At 41.3% G+C, this 24,641-nt stretch overlaps 1 protein-coding gene across 1 annotated transcript in view; it reads right to left on the bottom strand.

Moving 5' to 3' along the window:
• The window catches only part of LOC122556463 (alpha-1,3-mannosyl-glycoprotein 4-beta-N-acetylglucosaminyltransferase B-like), a 212,644-nt gene that overhangs the window by 178,839 nt on the left and 9,164 nt on the right, over nt 1-24,641 (bottom strand). The gene's annotated exons all lie outside the window — the stretch shown is intronic.

The following is a 24,641-nucleotide window of genomic DNA, read 5'->3' as shown; positions in this document are numbered from 1 at the left end:
AACCTCCTCACGGGAGCACGAGGTGGTGCCAATGCAGTCATCAATGTAGCAGAGGAAGAGGTGGGGAGTGGTGCCGGTGTAATTACGGAAGATCAACTGTTCTATGCAGCCAACAAAGAAACAGGCATAGCTGGGGCCCATACGTGTGCCCATGGCTACCCCTTTGGTCTGGAGGAAGTGGGAGGATTCGAAGGAGAAATATATTGATGATTCAGAGGGAAAGTGAAAAAGCAATAAGAAAACCAAAGACAGAACGAGAAGAGACTGGCAACTAACAAAAAGGGAATTCCAAAGCATTTCGTTGGCATATAAATAGTAGAAGGACCGTGAAATGTGTGGAGCAGATTACGGACCAAAAGGAGATTTACATATGGGATTAAAAGGTTTTTTATTAACTAGTGTATGATTAGTGGAAAGGATACTTGCTCTTGCAGGGGAGTCCAGAAAGAGTGCGTCACCTTATAGTACAGACTTGAGAGTGGAGTCTTTGGAACTTTCTTAATGGTAGGACCACTGAATATTTCTCTGGAGGAGATAAATTCTTGTCAAGCAAAATAATAAATCTAGAGCTATGGGGGATAGATGAGAATGTGAAGTTTGGAACACCAGCAAATCAGTCATGAGCTTATAGATTTGTGGAGCAGACTTGAAGAGCTGGATAGTCAACTCTTATTCCATCTACTCTTACTCCTAATTCATATACTTGTTTATTAGTCAGATGCAATTGGTTAAGAAATGACAGCACTGAACTGAATATGCATGGACAACCTGTATGGAAATGCATAGCCATAATAAAAAAATTACAAGCAAATAGTAGTAAAGATTACTGAAGTGAAACTGTTTGTTCAGATTGCTGTGTTCTCTTTATTTAACTGGCAAGTTTGTCGTGTTAAAGGTGCAAGTTTGTCGTGTTAAATGTAAAAGTTTGTCGTGTTGTTTATTAAGTGAGTACTTTGCATCTGTCCTTCCAAGGTCATGGTGAAGCAGGAAGCAGTGGAGACACTTGCAGAGTTTAGAATCACTGATGAGATGGTATTACATAGGCTGACTCTATTTAAAGTTGATAAGACCCCAGGACCAGATAAGGCGCATCCAATGAAATTGAGTAAACTAAGTGTGGAATTTGCAGAAGTATGGGTCATTGTTTTCCAATACTCCTCAGATATAGGTGCCAAAGGAGTGAATGTATTTATAAATAACACTACAGTATGAATAGAGTACAAGGATACACTCAAACCGCAGACCAGTTGGTTTGACCAGTGGTGGTGAAGCTTTTAGAAATGAAAATTTGGGACAGTCACTTAGGAAAGTATGGGTTAATATAGGAAAACCTGCACTGATTGTGTTCAGGGCAAATAGTGTTTGACTAATGTACTTGAGTTATTTGAAATAAGGGTAGTGTTTGAAGCAGTGTACATGGATTTCCAAATGATATCTGATGTGCCCAACTTGAGTGTAAAGTTAGAGGTCATGGAATAAAATAAACAGCAAGCTATGAAATTAGCTGAGCAATAGGAAGCGGACAGCAGTGGTGAATAGTTGACTGCAGACTGGTGAAGTACATGTGAGGGTACCCAGGACTTAACATTAGAACCCTTGATATGTATTAATGATCCAAATATATATAGGGCATAATTTCAAAATTTGTAGATGAAGGAAACACACTTGGAAGTATTGTGCTCTACGAGGATAGTGGTCAACTTCAGAAGTCATAAGAAGAATGAGTACAAGCAATGTAAAATGAAAATTTAAATGCTAAAAAGAGTGCAGGAGCAGAAGGACCTTGCGTATGCATATACAAATCTTTGAAGGTGGTAGGGCAGATTCAGAGAGCATTTTAATAAATCATACAGGTTCCTGGGATTCATAAATAGGAAGATAGAAAACAGAATCAAGGACATTACAAGGAAGTTGTATAAAACACTAGTTTTGCCTCAACTGGATGAATGTGTACAGTTTTGGGCACTATTATAGTAAGGATATGAGGACATTACAAAAAGTGTCATAAAGATTCAGGATTATGGATGAAGGATGAGTTACATCGAAACTTTTTTTTTAAGCTGGTGTTGTTCTACATAGAAATAACTTGAGAGAAGATTGACAAAAGTATTCAAAGTCATGAAAGGTCTGAGAAGTGTAGATAGAGAGAAGCTATCATTGGTTGAGGAAAAAAAAGGGACACAGATTTACAGTAACAGGCAAAAGAAAGCATTGTGACAAGAGAAAAAATTCTAAATGAAATGAGTGTTTTGAAATTCATCTGGAATGCACTGCTGAAGAAAATGGCAGATTCAAACAGTGCTTTCAAAAAGGGAATTAGATTGTTATCTGAACAGGAAACCTTTGCAGAGTGACAGTAAAAAGATAGTAGAGTGGCACTATGTCAGTTGCTTTTGCAGTGAGCTGACAGAAATAACTGGCCAATGGTCTCTTTTGGTCCTGTAACCATGTAATGGTTCTATGAGGAGTGATCCATCATAAAACATTGAGGTGATAGTCTAGAGGTATTATTACTGGACTGTCAATCCAGTGACCCAGGTAATGTTCTGGGGACCCAAGTTTGAACCCTGTCACGGCAGATGAATTCAACAACAAAAAAAGAAACAACCTGGAACTACAACTCTAATGAGTAGGAAAGGAAATTGCCAGCCTTACCTTGTCTGGCCTACATGAGACTCCAAACTCAGCAATGTGGGTAACTCTTAAATACCCTCTGGACATTTACAGATGAGCAATAAATGCTAATCAACCTGCAATGCCCTCAGTGTCATTGAGACATGCAGCACAGAAACAGACCCCTAGGTCCAACTTGTCCATGCCGCTCACAATCCCAAACAAAACTAGTGCCACTTTTCTGCGTTTGGCCCATATCCCTCTAAACCTTTCCCATTCATGTACCAGTCCAAATGTATTTTAACCGTATCTACATCTATCACTTCCTCTGAGATAAGGGCCAGGGCAAATAAGAACAAGACTGAGGAGCAGCAAGAGGCAATTCGACCCCTCAAGCCTGCTTCACTATTCAATACAATTATGGCAGATCTCATGACAACCTCAACTCAACTCTCCTGCCCACCATCAATAACCCTTCAACCCATCACTAATTAAAAATCTGTCTCGCTTCTCCTCTCCTCATATTTACTCAGTAAAAGGATGGCAATGGTTGAACGATGCAAGGTCAGAGTTACAAAAGGACAGATGGGGTTTGCAGCAGCACAGAGATCAAAGGCTTTAAGACTGAGGGAAAGAAAAGAAATGTATGAGGCCATGGAGAATTTGAAAAGACAGATCAACATTTTTAAATTTAAGTCACGGGTGTGTAGCCAGTGTAGCTCAGTGAGCTGGTAAACAGGACTTGGTGTTTAATTAGGATATAAAGTAAAGTCTTGGAAGGGTGGAAAATTGTGGAAGATTGAATATAAGAGGCGAGAGACCACTAGATTAACTGAATATGGAGGCAACACAAGGGTTTCAGCAGACAACCTTTTGCGCTGTGCAACGCAATACAGCAAAATTGCAGTAATTTGACCCATTGTCTGTTTTCTTGCCCACATTTTTAAAAAAAGTAGCAGCTTTGTAAAATATTAGAAAGCTATTTATTACTCGCCAAGAGAAACTGAAAGCTAGTGCTCAAGTTTACAGATATCCCACGGAAATGAAATCATGGTGTATAATAGATAATTTCTTTTTCATCTGACATGCTTGCATATAGCATACAATGCCCCATGTTTGGTGCTATACATAGAACCAGGCTGACATACACCAGACTAAATAAATAAAAAGGAAAAATGAAAACGAGTAGCCATAGTTGAGTGTGTTAGGACGTTTGCAGGCTTTTACTTGGGGTCACAAGTAGATCAGCCACGATCTTACTGAATGGTGGAGTTCGATTGAAAGGCTGAATGGCCTACGCCTGCTCATTCATAAATTCATATGTTGACTGCATTTGTTCAGTGGGTAGCGCTCCAATTTGTCACAAGATTGTGGGGACACTGATTTAATGACGTAATCTAGGAGGTTGTTCCAATGCAATATCAGAGTTGTCCTGTCAGCACTCGGGTTCAGTTTCTTTAGCATAGTATAAAAGACGACCAGACTACCAATTCAAATGGATTCAAATGATCCTGTAAAAATAGAAAGTGACGACTGATTCGAAAGAAACTAACCCTCAATTGCAGTCCAATTTACACTAGATGTGAATTTCAACCCATCAGCTTGGTTGCTATTTTTATTTAATGATTGCCTATTGTTTACCCAGAGCAATTGTTCACTTTAAACAAACAGGATTGCCCATCATTTGTATCAATGATCCATTGCTCACTCTGAACAGCTGCATTTGGACTTAACCTCTGACTTAACAGAGGACAAACATATGAACCATATAGTTATGAAAATAATCTTAGTATGTGGGTGCCACTTGCAAGGCTATCAAATTGCCCATCTCTAATTGCCCCAAGAATACAGTTTCAGCTTTTGATAGAAAAAAGGAGGGCTTACTAGGTCACTTAAAAGTCAAAAACAAAGAACTGCATTGTGAAACAAAAACAAATTGCTGGAGAAACTCAGGAGGTCTGGCAGCACATGTGAAGAGAAAGTGAGGACTGCAGATGCTGAAGATCAGAGTCAAAAAGTGTGGCGCTGGAAAAGCACAGCAGATCAGACAGCATCAGAGGAGCAGGAGAGTCACCAGGAATCTTAGGTGGGGGTTGGAGGTTGGGAAGGTGGTAGGTAGATACATGTGGAGGGTGATGGTGATGGGTCAGAGGGAAGGGTGGAACACAAGTGGGAAGGAAGGTGGACAAGTAGGAGAGTTGTAGAGTGCAGTGCCAAGTTGAATGGTTGGATCTGGGATGAGGAAGGGCTTATGCCCAAAACTTTGAATCTCCTGCTCCTCAGATGCTGCCTGACCTGCTGTGCTTTTCCAGTACCACACTTTTCAACAACAAGAGAAAGGGAAGCCTATGCTGAGATTAAGTTTTATTTTGTTGTGGGTCGAACCTGAGAAAATGGGTGAGATTCTCAATGATTACTTTGCAACAGTGTTCACTGAGGAGAGGACATGATGAATGTTCAGATTAGAGATAAAAGTTTGTTTACTCTGGATCACATTAACATAAGGAGGGAAGATGTGTTGGGTAGTCTAAAGGATATTAAGGTGAATAAATCCCCAGGACCGGATGGGATCTATCCCCGGTTGTTGAGGGAAGCGAGAGAGGAAATAGCTGGGGCCATGACATATCTTTGTAGCATCCTTAAACACAGGTGAAGTGCCAGAGGACTGGAGGGTTGCTAATCTTGTACAGGGGGACAACAAGGGTAGTAGGGATATTCCAGGTAACTTCAGACCAGTGAGCCTGATGTCAGTGGTGGGAAGGTTGCTGGAGAAGGTACTGAGGGATAATATCTATTTATATTTGGAAAAGAATGGGCTTAGTAATAGGCAACATGGTTTTGTCCAGTGGAGGTCGTGCCTTACCAACTTCGAGTTCTTTGAGGAAGTGACCAAGTTGATAGATGAAGGAAGGGCTGTAGATGTCATATACATGGACTTTAGTAAGGTGTTTGATAAGGTTCCCCATGATAAACTAATGGAGAAAGTGAAGTCACATGGTGTTCTAGCTAGGTGGATAAAGAACTGGTTGAGCAAAAGATGACAGTAGTAGTTGAAGGGAGTTTCTTGAAATGAAGGTTCCACAGGGGTCAGTGCTGGGGCCACTGTTGTTCGTGATATACATAAATGATCTAGAAGAGGGTATTGATGGTCTGATCAGCAAGTTTGCAGATGACACGAAGATTGGTGGAGTAGCAGAAAGCATAGGGGACTGTCAAAGAGTGCAGGGGAATATCGATAGACTGGAGAGTTGGGTGGAGAAGTGGCAGATAGAGTTCAATCCAGGCAAATGTGAGGGGATTCATTTTGTGAAGTCTAATTCTAGAGAAAACTATACTATAAACAGAAGACCCTTGGGAAAATTTGCTGAGCAGAGAGATCTAGGAGTGCAGGTCCATTGTACCCTGAAGGTGGATAGAGTGGTCAAGAAGGCATATGGTATGCTTGCCTTCATCGGATGGAGTATTGAGTATAAGAGCTGGCAGGTCATGTTAAAATTGTACAAGACCTTGGTTTGGCTGCATTTCGAATAGAGAGGTGCACAGAAGGTTCACGAGGATGTTGCCTGGTATGGAAGGTGCCAGCTATGAAGAGAGGTTGAGTAGGTTAGGATTGTTTTCATTAGAATAAAAAAAAAGAGATGGGGGGGTGGATTGTTTTCATTAGAATAAAAAAGAGATGGGGGGGTGGGGGGAACCTGATTGAGGTCTACAGAATCATAAAGGGTATAGAAAGGGTAGATAGAGATAAGCTTTTTCTCAGGGTGGGGCTTCAATAATGAAAGGTGAATCATTTAACGGGGATATACGCAGCAAGTACTTTACACAGAGGGTGGCAGGTGCCTGGAACACATTACCAGCAGAGGTAGTAGAGTCAGGCACGGTAGATTCATTTAAAGTGCCTCTGGACAGATGCACAAGTAGGTTGGGAGCAGCGGGATACAGATCCTTCGGAATTAGGCGACAGGTTTAGACAGTGGATTTGGATCAGCTCAGGCTTGAAGGGCCGCACAGCCTGTTCCTAGGCTGTAAATTTTCTTTGTTTTTTTGGTTATGGGATGTGGTGTCACTGGCAAGCTAGGATTTCCTTCCTGAAAAAGACATCAGTGAACCTGATGGGCTTTTATAACAAATGACTATAATTGCATAGTTGCCATTAGACTAGTTTTTAAATTCCAGATTTTATTAAATTCAAATTTCACCATCTTTTATGGTGATTAGTCTAGGTCTCTGGATTACTTGTCGAGTAACATTAACACTACGCCAACCCTAAATTTAACTTGTAGATGCTCAGGAGAAGATTTTTCTTATGGCAAGAAAAGGGTATATAATCAAAGGACACAGATTTAAAAAGTATTGACAAAAGGACTAAAAAGAAATTAGAATTTTTTTTAAAAATCAGCAAACTTACGATGTGGAACATATGGCGTGAAATGGTAATGGAAGTAATTCCAAACTAATTTTCAAAAGGGAATTGGATAAATACTTAAAGGAATAAAAACTTTCAGTACTGTGGGCAAAGATAGATTCACAGGTCTAATTAGATAGCTCTTTCAAATGGCTAGGAAATGGCCTCCTTTCGTGCAATATCAAGATATTTATGATTCGAGAATAGTGTTTGGACAAGGCAAAACATTCCAATTCAAAAACAAATGTTGAGAAGGACTCAATCAAGCTGTTAGCACACATGCTGTTGGCATTCACCAGCTATGAAATGGCTGGTTCTATTTCTAGAGTATGATGGCGAGATTAAAAGTGCATCTTTCCTGGAACTAATAAGCATAGCCCATGGAGTGAGGCAGGCATGCAGATTTAGTTCGACAAAGGTAGACAAAAGAGAAATATCAGTCTGTATCTAAAGGCATAATTAAATTATTTATTCCCTCTGAAACCTGAGACATAGATTTACCACTGTATTACAACACTTTAAAAAAAAAACACACCATTATATGAAATTATCAGAAGAGCCTGTTTTGAATGCAGTGCTGCAAGTTAAAGCAAGCTGTTAGCTTTGGCCCTTACGCACAGTAATTTGTGACACAGAACTTCTACATTCAGTCTACTTAGCTCCTTGGGCCAATGTTTTTTTTAAAAACACAGTGAGCCAAGCTTCTCATGCCTAGTGAGTATTCATGAGAACACTACGTCACCTGTGTGATGTTGACTGTAGGTCAGCTACTTGGCACATTCCAACAGCCGATTAATAGCCACGTTCTGTTACAGAACCAAAGTATATGCAGTAGGAACAGGTCCACTCAACCCCTCCCACCCATACTAGCTCCAGTTAGAGTTAACAGTGCCACATTCCTGAGGCATATTTTGTTCTTGTTCAACTCCATACTTCTTAAACAATTTGTTTCCTTACAGCTGAGAACTACTCTTCGAGATCAATAGAGTCAGAGATGTATAACACAGAAGTAGACCCTTCAATCCAACTTGTCCATGCTGACCAGATATCCTATATAAATCTAGTCCCATTTGCATTTGGCCCATATCCCTCTAATCCCTTTCTGCTCATGAACCATCCAGATGCCTTCTAGAATTCTGTAACTGTACCTGCCCCCACTACTTCCTCTGGCCGGTCATTCCATACATGCATCACCTTCTGCTTCAAAAGTTACCCCTTTAGGTCTTTTTTATTTCTTTCCCCTCTCACTTTAAACTTATGCCCTCTAGATTGGACTCACCTACCTTGGCTATTCACGCTATCCATGCCCTGCATGATTTTATAAAGCTCTATAAAGGTCACCCCTCAGCCTCCAACACTCCAGGGAAAACTGCCCGAGCCTATTCAGCCTCTTCCTATAGTTCAAACTCTCCAACTCCGGCAACATCCTTACATCAGTAACAAAAACACAAAAGTCAGCCACACAAAGAATATTCTCCACTTTCCTGGACGATTGTGGCTCCAACAACATTCTTGAAGCTCAATGCCACCTAGGAGAAAGCCGCCAGCTTAGTCAGGACTCTGCCCACCACCTTAAACATTCTGGCAAAACATGACTGCATGGTTTACATTCCACAAGGTGCAGCTTACTAAAGCTTTTTTTGAAATGGTCTCCCAAACACATGATGGCTATCATTCAGGTAAAAACAATGACTGCAGATGCTGGAAACTAGATTCTGGATTAGTGGTGCTGGAAGAGTACAACAGTTCAGGCAGCATACAAGGAGCTTCGAAATCGACGTTTCGGCAGCCTGATGAAGGGCTTTTGCCTGAAACGTTGATTTTACTGCTCCTTGGATGCTGCCTGAACTGCTGTGCTCTTCCAGCACCACTAATCCAGAATGATAACGATTCAACTGAACAATGGCAGCAGACATTCAAGAACACACCAAATAAGAACTCTCCTTTAAGTTATATGACATCTAGATTTGGAAGTAGATTGGCCATTCTTTCATTATAATAGAATCAAAATCCTGGAGCCCCCTCCCAAGCACAACTGTGGGAGAACCTACAGCTAATGGCCCAGCAGTTTGAGCATGTGACTTACTACATTGAGCGACTAGAGATGAATGATAAATACAGCCTTGCCTGTAACTCCCAAGATTCTGAGAATGTATAGACAGTAAAAGGTGATAGGCAAGCATAATAACATCTTTGAAAGATTCAGATAGCAGAGTACCCTCTGCTAGCTTTAGCACAAAAAAGTGACCAACTAAAGGCAACCCATGTTGCAAGCTGTGATTTACTGACCTTTTCATAAGCAGAGTGTGAAACATTTCCAGCAATTTTTTGAAGCAGGAGCACTTTTCAGAGTCAAGTGTCTCATCTACAGTGCAGGAAATACTGCACCATTGTGATGGAAAAAGTTTACAATCCGCAAACATCAAAATTGCAAATCAAACAGCCAAATCACAGAATGTAATTACACAGGTTAATCAGGTCATAAATAACAAAGTGCTCTGGAGTTCATTTCCAGATAAACAGTATTGAAAGGTAAATAACTTGTATTACACATCCACAGAACATTGCTTACATTCAATTAGAGTACTGTGAACTGGTCCAACCTCTATTTTGTGAAAAAGATAGAGAAATACTGGGTAAGGCGTCAAAACAAAAAAAAATGTCAGAACTGCAAAGTTATACCAATTAGGAAAAATTGAATGGGCTTGGGCTCTTTCCCCTAGGAAAACAAATGGTTACTTGATAGAAATGGTTTGACAGGTAGATACAGAAAACATGATGCCATTCGTTGAGGAAACCAAAACATATTTTAGAAGTGATCAGGTATAAATTCAATGTTAAATTCAGAAGAAACAATTTCACCCAAAGTGAAGTAATTAGCAATGCATTTTGCCTGATCAGAAATTATTTTAAAAGAGGGAAATCATCTTTGGTAAATTTGCTAGTTCCAGGATTTTTACCCAGCAGCATTGAAAGAGTAGTGAGATAGCTCAAAGTTAGGAGCTGAGTTTGAGGGGAACCTGCAGATGGCAATGCTCCCATGCATCTGCTGCTCTTGTCCTTCTATCTAGATGGTGGAAGTCAAGTTTGGAAGGTGCTATCAAAAGGAAGATTATGGAGTTACTGAGGTGCAGCTTGCACATGATGCACACTGCTGCCACTGTGCATTGGTGGCAGAGGGGATGAATGTCGAACAGTGAAGATGGTGGATGGAGTGCTTATCAAGAAGACTGCTTTATCACAGATTACCTCAAGCTTCTGAACTGTTGGAACTACATTCATTCAGGCATGATAGAGTATTCCAGTTTATTCCTATCCCAAGCCTTGTATTTGCTGGACAGCTTTACAGCATTGGATGATTTTGCATCTTCTAATTGCTGTTCAATATAGAAGCGCAAACATTCATCAATAATTACAGAGGAAGGTGATGAACTTATCATCAGGCTAAAAATCCAGAAATGCAGGAGATGATCTGGAGAACGGAGTTCAAATCCAGCCATGGCAGATGGTGGAATTCGGATTCAATTTTTAAAAAATCTGGAATTAAAGAGCCTAGTGATGCCCCATTCAGGAAAGTCAGAAAAAGGAGCGTGAGCTTACATCCCCATTATTTTTTATTTAAGCACAGAATCCCTGCATTACGGAAATAGGCCATTCGGTCTAACAGGTCCACACTAACCCTCTGAAGAGCATCCCATCCAGACCCAGCTCCGTATTCTTTCCCTGTAAACCTACATTTCTCATGGCTAACACACCTAACCTACACATTCCTGAACACTGTGGGTAATTTAGCATGACCAATCCACTTAACTTGCACATCTTTGGACTGTGGGAAGAAACCAGAGCACCAGGCGGAAACCCACACAGACATGGGGAGAATGTGTAAACTCCACACAGGACAGTTGACCGAAGGTGGAATTGACCCTGGGTCCCTGGCACGGTGAGGTAATAGTGCTAACTACTGAGCCACCATGGGTGTGGGTGTCACAGGCCATGCCAGTATTTATTTTACATTTCCAAAGCCCATTGAGAAGATGGCAGTGAGCACCTTTCCCGAATTACGGCAGTCCATGGGTGGAGATAGGTACACCTGCAGTGCAGTTAGGAAAGGAGTTCTGAAATGTTTACCCAGCAACAGTGGAGGAATATCAATACAGTTCAAAGTCAGGATGGTGTGGGGCTTGGAGGTGATCTTGCATGTAATGGTGGTCTCACGTATTTATAGAGTGATACTGTCATACAGCACAGAAACTAATCCTTTGATCCACTTGTCATGCTAATCAAGTTTCCCAAACTAAACTAGTCTAATTGCTCTGCATTTAGCCCATATCCCTCTAAACCTTTTCCACTTACTTAGGTGGTGAGGGTAAGGGAGCAAGGAAGAAATAGGTGGCGGGGGCAAGGTAGAGAGATAAACAGAAGAGAGACGGAGGCAGACAGGCAGGGGCACTCAAATATCACGTGCATTCACCACTAACAGGCTAAGGTCTGTGTAGAGCCCTGTACAGACACATTGGGCTGAATGGCCTTCTTTTGCAACTTAACAATTCTGAGATTCTGCACAGGAGTCATTCAAAATATTGTTGTCAACCAGCTGTTCTAGCTCAGAAGTCCACCATCTCAACTCTGTTTAGCTTTTTCCTCACTGCTTCAGGAAAAAGATCATTTACAATCTGCTTCAGTCAATTTGATTTTTAAAACTGCAAACACAGTTGTTTTGGCATAAAACATTATCTTGTTTTCTTTGGTCCGTAACAAAAAAAAAAGAATAAAATATACAGTCTTTACAACTGCTGATTGTTATTTTGTTTCTGATAGATGTGCAATTCCATTCCCTCATGTGGGTTATGGGACTCAATCTTTCACCCAGAGAGGGCTGTCCTTCCTACCAGTTGGTAGATAAATGGTCATTGCCATGGAAACATTGTTCATGTCTCAGCTTGTCAAATTGTTAAATTATGATTCTTTTGACTATTTCACAATAAAAGGAAGAAAAATCAAAACAACAATTTCAGAGCGAGACTGCACAGCCACACACAGCTCCTGTCACTGTGAAATTTACCCAGCCATCAAGAAGGAAAAGGAAGATAAGCAATATTTTATTAAATTCATGGAAAAAAATTGCAAGTAGAATCCTTCCACAGGATTACATTGCACAACATTTCAAAATTAAGCTATTGAGCAGTGTTAACAGGATAACTTGTCAAGTCCTCACTAATAGGATCATTTGATTCAGATATACTAAATCTTTATCTGCAATAATACATCTGCTGAATTGACTAAGTCAGGGGCTAAGATCCCACTCACTCCAATTACTATCCAGTGATCTGTTCAGATGCCAAGTGAAGCATGGCCCGTTGCCATTCACTGACTCAACTCTCACAAAAAGCTCCAAGGTTTCAGCATTGCGATGTTTTTGATTAAGGAAAACATTACTGCTGTACTTAGAGAGGATAATTCTGAGGGATCGTCAAGTGAAGCTATATGGGTGGAATTCAGAAATAAGGAGATAATCACCTTGATGAGATTGCACAGAGGCACACCCAATAGTCAGCGGAAAGGGAGGAGAAAATATGTAAAGATCTCAGATGTTGACTGGGACTGCCATTGTGTTAAGTGCTTGGAAGGTGACGATTTTATTAAATGTACTCAAGAAAATTATCAATATGTAGATGTACTACTAGAGAAGGAACATTTCAGCAAACATCTCTGGGACACACACACCAAACAACCTAACCACCCTGTGGTCGACCACTTCAGCTCCCCCTTAAAAAGATCAATGACATTGTCCATGTGTGGAACCACAGAAGAGGAGGGAGATATCAAACAAATATTTTGCATCAGTTTTTACTGTGAAGAAAGAAGTGGAGGCTAGGGACCTCAGGGAAATAAAGGCCTGTGCCCGAAACGTCGAATCTCCTGTTCCCTGGATGCTGCCTGACCTGCTGTGCTGTTCCAGCAATAAAGTTTCAACTTTGATCTCCAGCATCTGCAGACCTCACTTTCTCCTCGAAGATTTCAACCTACTGCGAATCCTCTTACAAGGATGCCTTCCTTGAAGAAGCTCTCTGCCTCATTCCTGAGGAAGGGCCTGTGCCCGAAACGTCGAATCTCCTGTTCCCTGGATGCTGCCTGACCTGCTGTGCTGTTCCAGCAATAAAGTTTCAACTTTGATCTCCAGCATCTGCAGACCTCACTTTCACCTCAGGGAAATAAATATTGATGTCTTGAAAACAGTTTATATTACAGAAGAGGAAATGCTAGAGGCCTTAAAAAATAAAGATGGATAAAATCTCCAAACCAAGTGTATCTCAGGATATTGTGGGAAATTAGGGATGAAATTGCAGGCCCCTAGCAGAGATATGTATATTATCTATAGGCATGGGGGAGGTACCAGAGGTGGCTAATGTTGTGCCTTTATTTAAGAAAGGCTGTAAGGAGAGTGTTAGACCAGTGAATCTGACATGAATGGTGATAAGTTTGAAGTCGCACGAAACCAGGTTATATCCAACATGTTTATTTGAAACACAAGCTTTCAGAGTGGTGCTCCTTCATCAGGTAAAGTGCCTTCACCTGAAGTAGGAGCAGTGCTCCAAAAACTTGCGATTTCAAATAAACCTCTTGGACTATAACCTGGTGTTGTGGAAATTTTGACTTTGTCTACCCTAGTCCAACACTGGCACTTGCACATAAGTTGTTTGAGAGGATTCGGAGAGATTGGATTTCCATGCATTTGGAAAGGGATAATAATTTGCATGATTAGGGATAGTCAGCATGGCTGTGTTTGTGAGATATCATGTTTCACAAACATGAATGAGTTTTTTTGACGGCGTAACCAAAACACTGATGAGGGCAGGTGGTAGATGTTGTCTACATTGACTTTTGTAATGCCTTTGACAAAGTTCTGCAAGGTGGACTGATTAATAAAAGTTAGATCGCAAGGGATTCAGGGAGAGCTTGTTAATAGGATACAAAATTAGCTTGATGGTAGGGGACAGAGAGGTTGGTGGAGGGTTGTTTTTCGAACCGGAGGCCAGTGACCAATAAAGTTCCACAGGGCTTATGCTACGCCCACTGTTGTTTGTCATTTACGTAAACAATCTGGATGAGAATTTAGGAGGCATATTTAGTAAGTTTGTGGATAACAAAATTAGTGGTTCAGTTGACAGTGAAGGTGGTTATCTAAGATTACAAAGGGATCTTGATCAATTAGGCCTACAGGTTAAGGAGTGGCAGAGGTAGCTGATTTGGATAAATGTGAGGTTTTGCAAACATAGGCAGAACTTATACAGTTAAAAAGTAGGGCCCTGGATAGTATCACCGCACAGAGACGTGTAGAGGTTCAAGTATATAGTTCTTTGAAAGTTGCATCACAGATAGAGAGGGTGGTTAGGAAGGCATTTGGCATGCTTGCCTTCATTGCTCTGATCTTTGAGTAAGGAGTTGAGAGGTCATGTTGAGGTTATATAGGGCATTGTGCACAATACTCCAAAACAAATGTCACCAGTCCTGGTCACCTTGCTATAGTAAGGATATTAAATTGGAGAGGGTTCAAAAAAGATTTATCAGGATGTTGCTGGGACTAGAGTGTTTGGGTTACAAGGAGAAGCTGGAAAGACTGGGACTCTGTTCACTGCAGCATAGGAGGTTGAGGCTTGACCTTATGGAGGTTTACAAAATCATGAGGGTTGCAGATAAGATGAATAGCAATGGTCTTTTCCCTAGGGTGGGGTAGTTCAAAACTAGGGGCATTTTGTTTTAAGATGAGAGGAGAAAGATTTAAAAGGGGCCTGAGGGGCAACGTTTTTGCACAGAGGGTGGTTCATGCTCAGAATGAACTGCCAGAGGAAGTGGCACAGTTACAACATTAAAAGACATTTGAATTGATACATAAATAGGAAAGGTCTGGAGGGATCTGGGCCAAATGCAGACAAACGGGACTAGTTTAGTTTGGGAAACATGGTCAGCATGGATGAGTTGGACTGAAAGGTCTCTTTCCATGCTATATGACTCCGTTGGTGAGGAAAAGAGCCCACATGCACAGAACACTAGTAACAATCCTCAATGAAATACATAATTTGTCCCTACATATTTATGTCCCACATTCCTCCCACCTTAACAACATATTCCTCCATTCCCTTCATGCGCACATACTCAATTAGCAACCGTGTAACTGCATCAGCGCTATTCACCTCAACGCCTCCTTTAATAGCCAGTTTCAGATTCTAACACCTATCTGGGAAAAGAAATTTCCTTCAAATGCATGTAATTTTTTTTAAAATAAGAACTCATGTTTATGGCTGCTGGTTTTGGACTTCCCTCTAATTGGAAACAGCTTCTCCACAACTATTCTTTCAAACCAAATCAAAGGCCTCAATTAGATCACAACTTGATCTTCCATTTCCTAAACAAAACCCCACAGTTTCTTTAGTCCTGATTAACACGGTTACCATTATCATATCCATACTGAGGGAACCAATGAAATTTACTCCCTCAAGGAAGCATCTCACCCTTTGTTCAAAGTCCCTGACTTTTCACCCAAAGTTGAGAACTAGTTAACTGAATGGTGGAAGGAAACAAGTAATCAAGTTCATTTGTATGTCCTACCAAATCAACTGCAAACATACCAAAGGATAACACAAAAGAACACAGTTAGCAATTCATTAATGTATTCTTTGTATATATTTCTCATTCTGTTGATTCATACAAACTAGTCTGTTAACCAAGGAATCACAAGTTTAGGTGTTCAAGATGATAAATTTAAAAATCACAACACCAGATTATAATCCAACAGGTTTATTTGGAAGTACTAGCTTTCAAGCTTTCAGAGCGCTGCTCCTTCATCGGGTAGCTGTGGAGCAGGATCATAACACAGAATTTATAGCAAAAGATCACAGTGTCATGCCTGCAACTGATACGATATATTGAACAAACCTAGACTGCTAAGTATTTCATCTTTTAGAATGGGTTGCATGTTCATTAATATGTAAATCCCAGACCTTCAAGTTACATTCGAGATAATCTATGAAAGACTTAATCACAATCTAGGTTTGTTCAATATATCCTATCCGTTGCATGACACGGATCTTTTGCCATAAATTCTGTCTTACGATTCTGCTCCACAGCTACCTGAAGGAGCAGCACCCCGAAAGCTAGTACTTTCAAGTAACCAAGTTGGACTATAACCTGGTGTTGTGATTTTTAAACTTTGTCCACCCCAGTCCAATACTGGCACCTCCACTTCAAGACGATAGAAAGAGACTGCACTGTTAGCTTTGATACAAATCACTTAAAATAAAGTGCATTTGGCAATTAAGTACAGAACGGATTGAAGACAGTGCTCACAATGTCAAAGACAAAGAACAAATTAAGGATTATTGCCTTGACTTTATGTTCACTTTGTTAATGAGTGTTTGTCACCGCCTGTTAAAATCATGATGGCCTCTAGCTCCAAAGCACAACTCTAATGATACATGTACTACTCCTGCATATAGACTGTTACATGGATGTAGGTTTGCTCGCTGAGCTGGAAGTTTCGTTTTCAGACATTTTGTCACCATACTAGGTAACACAATCAGTGAGCCTTCAGATGAAGCACTGGTGATTTGGCCGACTTTCTATGTGTTTAGGTTGCCTTGGGTTGCCATTTCCTTTGGTGACATAATTTCCTTTCTTTTCTTCAGGGGGTGGTAAATGGGATCCAAGTCAATGTGCTTGTTGATAGAGTTCTGGTTGGGATGCCATGCTTCTATGGGTCCTCGTGCATGCCCCTGTTTGGCTTGTCCTAGGATGGATGCAGGTAAAAACAATGACTGCAGATGATGGAAACCAGATTCTGGATTAGAGTGGTGCTGGAAAACCACAGCAGTTCAGGCAGCATCCAAGGAGCAGGAAAATCAACGTTTCATGCAAAAGCCCTTCATCGGATGGAGGTGATAGGTCAGAGAGGAGGGTGGAGTGGATTGGTGGAAAGTAAGATAGGCAGTTAGGACAAGTCATTGGGACAGTGCTGAGCTGGAAGTTTGGAACTGGGGCCAGGTGGAGGAAGGGGAAATGAGGAAACTGTTGAAGTCCACATTGATGCCCTGGGGTTAAAGTGTTCCGAGGCAGAAGATGAGGCGTTCTTCCTCCAGGCGTCAGGTGGTGAGGGAGCTGCAGTGAAGGAGGCCCAGGACCTCCACGTCCTCGGCAGAGTGGGAGGGGGAGTTGAAATGTTGGGCCACAGGGTGGTGTGGTTGATTTGTGCGGGTGTCCTAGAGATGTTCCCTAAAGCACTCTGCTAGGTGGTGTCCAGTCTCCCTAATGCAGAGGAGACCGCATCGGGAGCGATGGATAAAATAAAATGATATTGGCGGATGTGCAGGTAAAACTTTGATGGATGTGGAAGGCTTCTTTGGGGCCTTGGGAGATGCGTTGGAGGGCATCTTTGACCACGTGGGAAGGGAAATTGCGGTCTCTAAGGAAGGAGGCCATCTGGTGTGTTCTGTGGTGGAACTGGTCCTCCTGGGAGCAGATCCGGCGGAGGCGGAGGAATTGGGAATACGGGATGGCATTTTTGCAAGAGGTAGGGTGGGAAGAGGTGTAATCCAGGTAGCTGTGGGAGTCGGTGGGTTTGTAAAAAATGTCGGTGTCAAGTCGGTCATCATTAATGGAGATGAATGGGTCCAGGAAGGGGAGGGAGGTGTCAGAGGTAGTCCAGGTAAATTTAAGGTCAGGGTGGAATGTGTTGGTGAAGTTGATGAATTGCTCAACCTCCTTGCAGGAGCAAGAGGTGGCACCAATGCAGTCATCAATGTAGCGGAGGAAGAGGTGGGGAGTGGTGCCGGTGTAACTACAGAAGATGGACTGTTCTATGTAGCCAACATAACTGGGGCCCATGGCTACCCCTTTGGTGGGAGGACGTGGGAGGATTCGAAGGGGAAATTGTTAAGGCTGAGGAACAGTTCAGCCAAACAAATGAGTGTGTTGGTGGAAGGGTACTGTTGGGGATGTTTGGAGAGGAAGAAACAGAGGGCTTGGAGGCCCTAGTCATGGCAGATGGAGGTATAGAGGGATTGGATATCCATGGTAAAGATGAGACGTTGGGGGCCGGGGAAACGGAAGTCTTGGAGGTGGTGGAGGGCATGGGTGGTGTCTCGAACGTATGTGGGGAGTTCCTGGACTCGGGGGGGATAGGACAGTGTCGAGGTAGGTAGAGACGAGTTCAGTGGGGCTGGAGCATGCTGAGACAATGGGTGTGTTATCCCAGTTGAAGTGATGTCCTTCCTCATCTGGATGTAAGGATACTAGTGGGAGTGGGTCATGTCTTTTTGTGGCTAACTGACATTCAAGTATCTTGATGGCTAGTTTTCTGTTTGTCCAATATAGTGTTTGTTACAGTTCTTGCAGGATATTTTGTAAATGACATTGCTTTTGCTTGTTGTCTGTATAGGGTCTTTCAAGTTCATTAGCTGCTGTTTTAGTGTGTTGGTAGATTTGTGGGCTACCATGATGCCAAGAGGTCCGAGTAGTCTGGCAGAGGACATAGTGACAAACACTACTTTGGACAGAAAGGTTACGTGTATAGTATGTACACAGATTATGGACCATCCTTGCAGATACATTTTACATAATCACTCAAATAGCTACGTGCATGATCTTAATGTAAAAAACAAAGTCTTCTAAGAATACATAGATGGAGATTAAATAGCAGGAAGCTTGGGTGGAGCACAAATATCAGAGCAATTGGGCCAAATTATCAGATTTTATGCTGAGTTATTGATTATGAATTGACAATAGCCCAGTAGAATGCCTTGATTTTTGGAGAGAGAACGGACTTTTGTTAAATTGCTTTCATGACAGTCTATGTTTTTCCTTCCCCCAGCGGGAAAGGATTAAGGGTTACGGAATTAAAATAAGTCAATGAAGTTAAGACACAAAGGTGTGATCTAACTGAATGGGAGGACAGACTCAAAGGCTGAATAGTCTTCTCCTGCTTCCACGTGCTGTAATATTATTTTAAAATGCCATCATGATAAACCATAAAACTTATTCTTGAATAGTGCTCCTCTGCCCTACTTAAATGGAGTGTGTTTAACCTCTGCATATAGTATCCAAATCAAGGATCGAGGTAACAAGATAAAACTAATGATAATTTTTGCACTTGAAAGAAAAATCAACAATTAAAACAAAGCTAAATACCATACAAGAATTACATATTTAAGCCAAAAAAGCAATCTTTTTAAGCAAGTTATTTCAGGCACCCAAATGGAGACCCAAAATTTTTAGTATGTTCTTGGGGTGAGGTGCAGCCCAGTGCAAGTCAATATTATCACATTGCTTCAAGTACCTAGACACACCTGGCTGCATCATTGGAGCAAGCCAGGATAAGTTTTGACAATTCCAATAACATTTTGTGCTGTCAAACATTTCAGTAAGACACAATGCCCACTGAGTCACAAAGAAAATACTTGTCATGCAGAAGATAGCTACAAAACAAAATATATCCACATTCCATAACCACAGTTCCGTACCTATTTTCTAAAACCATTCATGATTAAGTAATTAGCAGTTTTTCTTGCCTCGCAGTCAGAAGTTTGTGATTTTAAGCCTCATGCCAATGATTCAAGTCTGAAAACATAGGTTAAAACTCTGGTGCAGTACCAAATGATAGTTACATTGTCAAATGGACCTTGATCTGGACAAGATGTTAAACACAGGCCCTACTTGTCTTCTCAAATGGATCCCAAAGATCCTGTGGAACTATTCAAGGATGAGCAAGAAAGCCATATTTGGAGTACTGTATGAAATTCTGGTCACTCACCTATCAAAAGGATATTATTAAACTAGAAAGAGCACAAAAAAGATTTACTAGGGTGCGACCTGGACTAGAAAGTACAAGTTATATGGAGAGGCTGGATCGACTGGGATGTTTTTCCTGGAACATCGGAGACTGATGGGCAACCTTATTGAGGTCTATGCAATCATGAAAGGCACAGGTAAGGTAGAGTGCCAACAGCCTTTCCTCATGGAAGGGGAGTCTAACACTGGAGGTCATAAGTTTAAGGTGGGAGGGGAAGATACAAAAGGGTCCAGAGGGGTAATGTTTTGCACACAGAGGCTGATGAGGGTCTGGAATGTGGTAGTGGTGGAGGTGATTACAATTTATGAAACATTTGTTCAGTACATGGATTGGATAGGTATGGAGGAATGTGGACCAAACACAGGCCAATGCCATTAGATTAATTGTGAAAAGTGGGAGGCATGGACAAGTTGGGCTGATAGGCCTGTTTCCATTGCTGGAAACCTCTGACTCGATTCTTCTAGACCTCTGTGCCAATGTTTACCTCTCAACATGTTGTGAAACAGATTATCTTGAAGTTTATGGCACAAATTGGCTGATGCATTTTCTATATTACATTAGTGACTGCAAGTCAAAAGTACTTTATTTGTTGTGAAGCATAGAATTTCATGAGATTTTTTAGAGGTGCAAATCTTTCTTTCAACTTTTTTTCCATCAGATGAATTAAAACACAACACATATGATTAGGAAGCAATTCCCTTGCCCACACACTTGGATGAACTATCATGCAATATCCTTACCTACATTCATCCAGTCCAAGGCAGCAGATAAAGGTCAGAGGCTTCAAAGCAATTCAAAAATGCAAGGGAAAGTATTGGCCTAGATTTGCAGCATATTGTTGTTAAATTTAATACTATGATTTATATTAAAAATTAGGACACTTACAGAAGAAGTACTAGTAACTTGGGGCTGACAGAGATTGGGATAAGCCTAGATTAGATTTGTAGAGAGAAAGAATTACCATTTCATTGATAATTGAATTTAAAAGAAATTATATAGTGGTAAACCATTCATTTTTTGTTAGAAATGACAGAAAAGCTACAATAAATAATTCCTAGATGGTCACTCAAACTAGATATACACTTTAAAACTCATGAAAAATCTTTACATTTAGTTTTCACTCACTTTCATTGAATTGGAAAATTGGCCTACAGTACAATTGTAGATTTTTATCTTCTGAACAGAAATTGGACCTTTCCATTAATTTTGATTGGTGTGACATTTGTGTTAAGTAAAGTGAAACAATTGAGCCAGAGGACTAAAATGAGCAGAGGAACCTTTTGGACAAAGTGCAAATTTTCCTATCATGTGGTGGTATAGCACCAAGGTTATTAAACTTGTATATTTTCATTAGAGTGTAGTTGTCCCTGACAAAGCCATATTTATTACCCACAACCGGGACCAACACGGAACAATTTGGTGATTCAAATTGGTATCGAGACTGGTGTCAAATATAGACCAAACCAGTCCAGGTAAAGAAAGCTTTCCTGCCCTAAATAAAAGTGATTTTATTAAATCAGATGGCTTTTTATTGATTCACTTTATGATTACTTCTATTGATCCCAACATTTTATTCTATGTTTGAATTTTCTCTCCCCACCTCTCCTCTTCCCTGTCCCCCCAAAAATAAAATGTTTCTGAAGAGAAATTTTTGGGCTCAAAAATGTTAATTCTGCTTCTCTCTCCATGGACACTGTCAAACCTACTGAGTTCACAGAGTCAGTACGGAACCAGACCTTTCGGTCCAAACCGTTTATGCAGAACAGATATCCCAACCCAATCTAGTCCCAACTGCCAGCAACCAACCCATCCGTGTGTGGAATGAGATGACAGAGGATGTGGAGGCGGCTGGTACAATTGCAACATTTAAGAGGCATTTGGATGGTATATGAATAGGAAGGGTTTGGAGGGATATGGGCCAGGTGCTGGTAGGTGGGACTAGATTGGGTTGGGATATCTGGTCGGCATGGACGGGTTGGACTGAAGGGTCGGTTTCCATGCTGTACATCTCTATGACTCTATTCATATACCCATCCAAATGCCTTTTAAGTGTTGCAATTATACTAGCATCTACCACTTCCTCTGGCAGCTCATTCCATACATGTACCACCGTCTGCATGAAAAACTGCCCCTTAGGTCTCATATCTTTCCCCCCTCACCCTAAACCCACGCCCTCTGGTTCTGGACTCCCTCAACCCACGGAAAAGACTTTGTCTATTTATCCTATCCATGCCCCTCATGATTTTACAAACCTCTAAAAGGTCACCTCTCAGCCTCCCAAGCTTCAGGGAGAACACCCCCAGTCTATTCAACCTCTCCCTATAGCTCAAATCCTCCAACCTTGGCAACATCCTTGTAAATCTCTTCTGAACCCTTTCAAGTTTCACAACATCCTTCCAATAAGAGGGAGACCAGAACTGCACACAATATTCCAAAAATGGCCTAACCAATATCCTGTATAGCTGCAACATACCTCCCAACTCCTGTACCCAATACTCTAACCAATAAAGGAAAGCATACCAAACACCTTCACTATCCTAACAACCTGCAACTCCACTTTCAAGGTGCTATGAATCTGCACTCCAAAGTCTCTTTGTTCAGCAACACTCCCTAGGACCTTACCATTAAGTGCACAAGTCCTGCTGAGATTTGCATTTGTCCAAATTAAACTCCATTTGCCACTTCTCAGCCCACTGGCTCATCTGATCACGATCTTGTTGTAATTGGAGGAACCTTCTTCACTGTCCACTACACCTATAATTTTGGTGTCATCTGCAAACTTACTAACTATACCTCTTATGCTCACATCCAAATCTTTATATAAATGACAAAAAGTAGTGGACTCAGCACTGATCCTTGTGGCACTCCACTGGTCACAGGCCTCCAGTCTGAAAAACAACCCTCCACCACCACCCTCTGTCTTCTACCTTTGAGCCAGTTCTGTATTCAAATGGTTCGTTCTCCTTGTATTCCACGAGATCTAACCTTGCTAATCAGTCTCCCATGGGGAACCATGTCGAACACGTTACTGAAGTCCATATAGATCACATCTACTACTCTGCCTTCAATCCTCTTTGTTACTTCTTCAAAAAACACAATCATGTTTGTGAGACATGATTTCTCACACACAAAGCCATGTTGACTATCCCTAATCAGACCTTGCCTTTCCAAATACATGTACATCCTGTCCCTCAGGATTCCCTCCAACAACTTGCCCACCACCGACATCAGGCTCACTGGTCCATAGTTCCCTAGCTTGTCCTTACCACCTTTGTTAAACAGTGGCACCACGTTAGTCAAACTCCAGTCTTCTTGAACCTCACCTGTGATGATCAACGACACAAAGATCTCAGCAAGGGGCCCAGCAATCACTTCCCTGGCTTCCCACAGAGTTCTAGGGTACACCTGATCAGGTCCTGGGGATTTATCCACTTGTGTTTCAAGACATCCAGCACTTCCTTCTCTGTAATATGGACATTTTTACAGATATCACCATATATTCCCCTACATTCTACATCTTCCATGTCCTTTTCCACAGTAAACACTGATGCAAAGTACTTGTTTAGTATCCGCCACCCCTCCCCGCCCCATCTCCTGTGGTTCCACACAAAGGCCACCTTGCTGATCTTTGAGGGGCCCTATTCTCTCCCTAGTTACCCTTTTGTCCTTAATGCATTTGTTAAAAACCCTTTGGATTCTCCTTAGCTTTGGCAAATAGAGTTATCTCATGTCCCCTTTTTGGCCTCCTGATTTCTTTCTTAAGTATACTCCTACTGCTTTTATACTAAGGATTCACTCGATCTATCCAGTCTATATCTGACATATGCTTCCTTCTTTTTCTTAAGCAAACCCTCAATTTCTTTAGTCATCCAGCATTCCCTGCATCTTCCAGCCTATCCCTTCACCATAACAGGAATATACTATGATTCGGAGATGCCGGTGTTGGACTGGGGTGTACAAAGTTAAAAATCACACAACACCAGGTTATAGTCCAACAGGTTTAATTGGAAGCACACTAGCTTTCGGAGCGATGCTCCTTCATCAGGTGATTGTGGAGGGCTCGATCGTAACACAGAATTTATAGCAAAAATTTGCAGTGTGATGTAACTGAAATTATACATTGAAGAATTGATTGTCTGTTAAGCCTTTCATCTGTTAGAATACAGTGATAGTTTCACTTCTTTCATGTGTAAATCACAAAACCCTTTTTTTTAAAGTTGCATTCTCGGGTTAGCTATTAACAATTGTGATAGCTAGACAATATGTTGAAGGTGTTAGCCCCCTGTGTTCCCTGTCTATGACCTGATGTTTAGATTGATTCCAATCTAAAAAGTGAAATAACAGAGTTTTACATAAATTCATGCAGTTTTTGAGCTCAGAGTTTGACATGAATCCATGTGGTTTTTGAGCAAAGTGCAATGTAACTTTGTACCAAAAAAATTCACCACACACAATATATATGTGTGCATGTGGGTCTTTGTCTGTCTGGGGTGGGGGTTGTGAGTGGGAGTGCGTGTGTGGGAGTGCGTGTTTTGTGATTTACACATGAAAGAAAGGTATTTTAACAGATGAAAGGCTTAACAGACAATCAATTCTTAAATGAATAATTTCAGTTACATCACACTGCAAATTTTTGCTATAAATTCTGTGTTACGATCGAGCCCTCCACAATCACCTGATGAAGGAGCGTCGCTCCGAAAGCAAGTGTGCTTCCAATTAAACCTGTTGGACTATAACCTGGTGTTGTGTGATTTTTAACTTTGTACACCCCAGTCCAACACC

This window comes from Chiloscyllium plagiosum, chromosome 14 (genome assembly GCF_004010195.1).
Source record: "Chiloscyllium plagiosum isolate BGI_BamShark_2017 chromosome 14, ASM401019v2, whole genome shotgun sequence".
Classification (NCBI taxonomy): domain Eukaryota; kingdom Metazoa; phylum Chordata; class Chondrichthyes; order Orectolobiformes; family Hemiscylliidae; genus Chiloscyllium; species Chiloscyllium plagiosum.
This window is presented reverse-complemented; position numbering and strand designations above follow the sequence as displayed.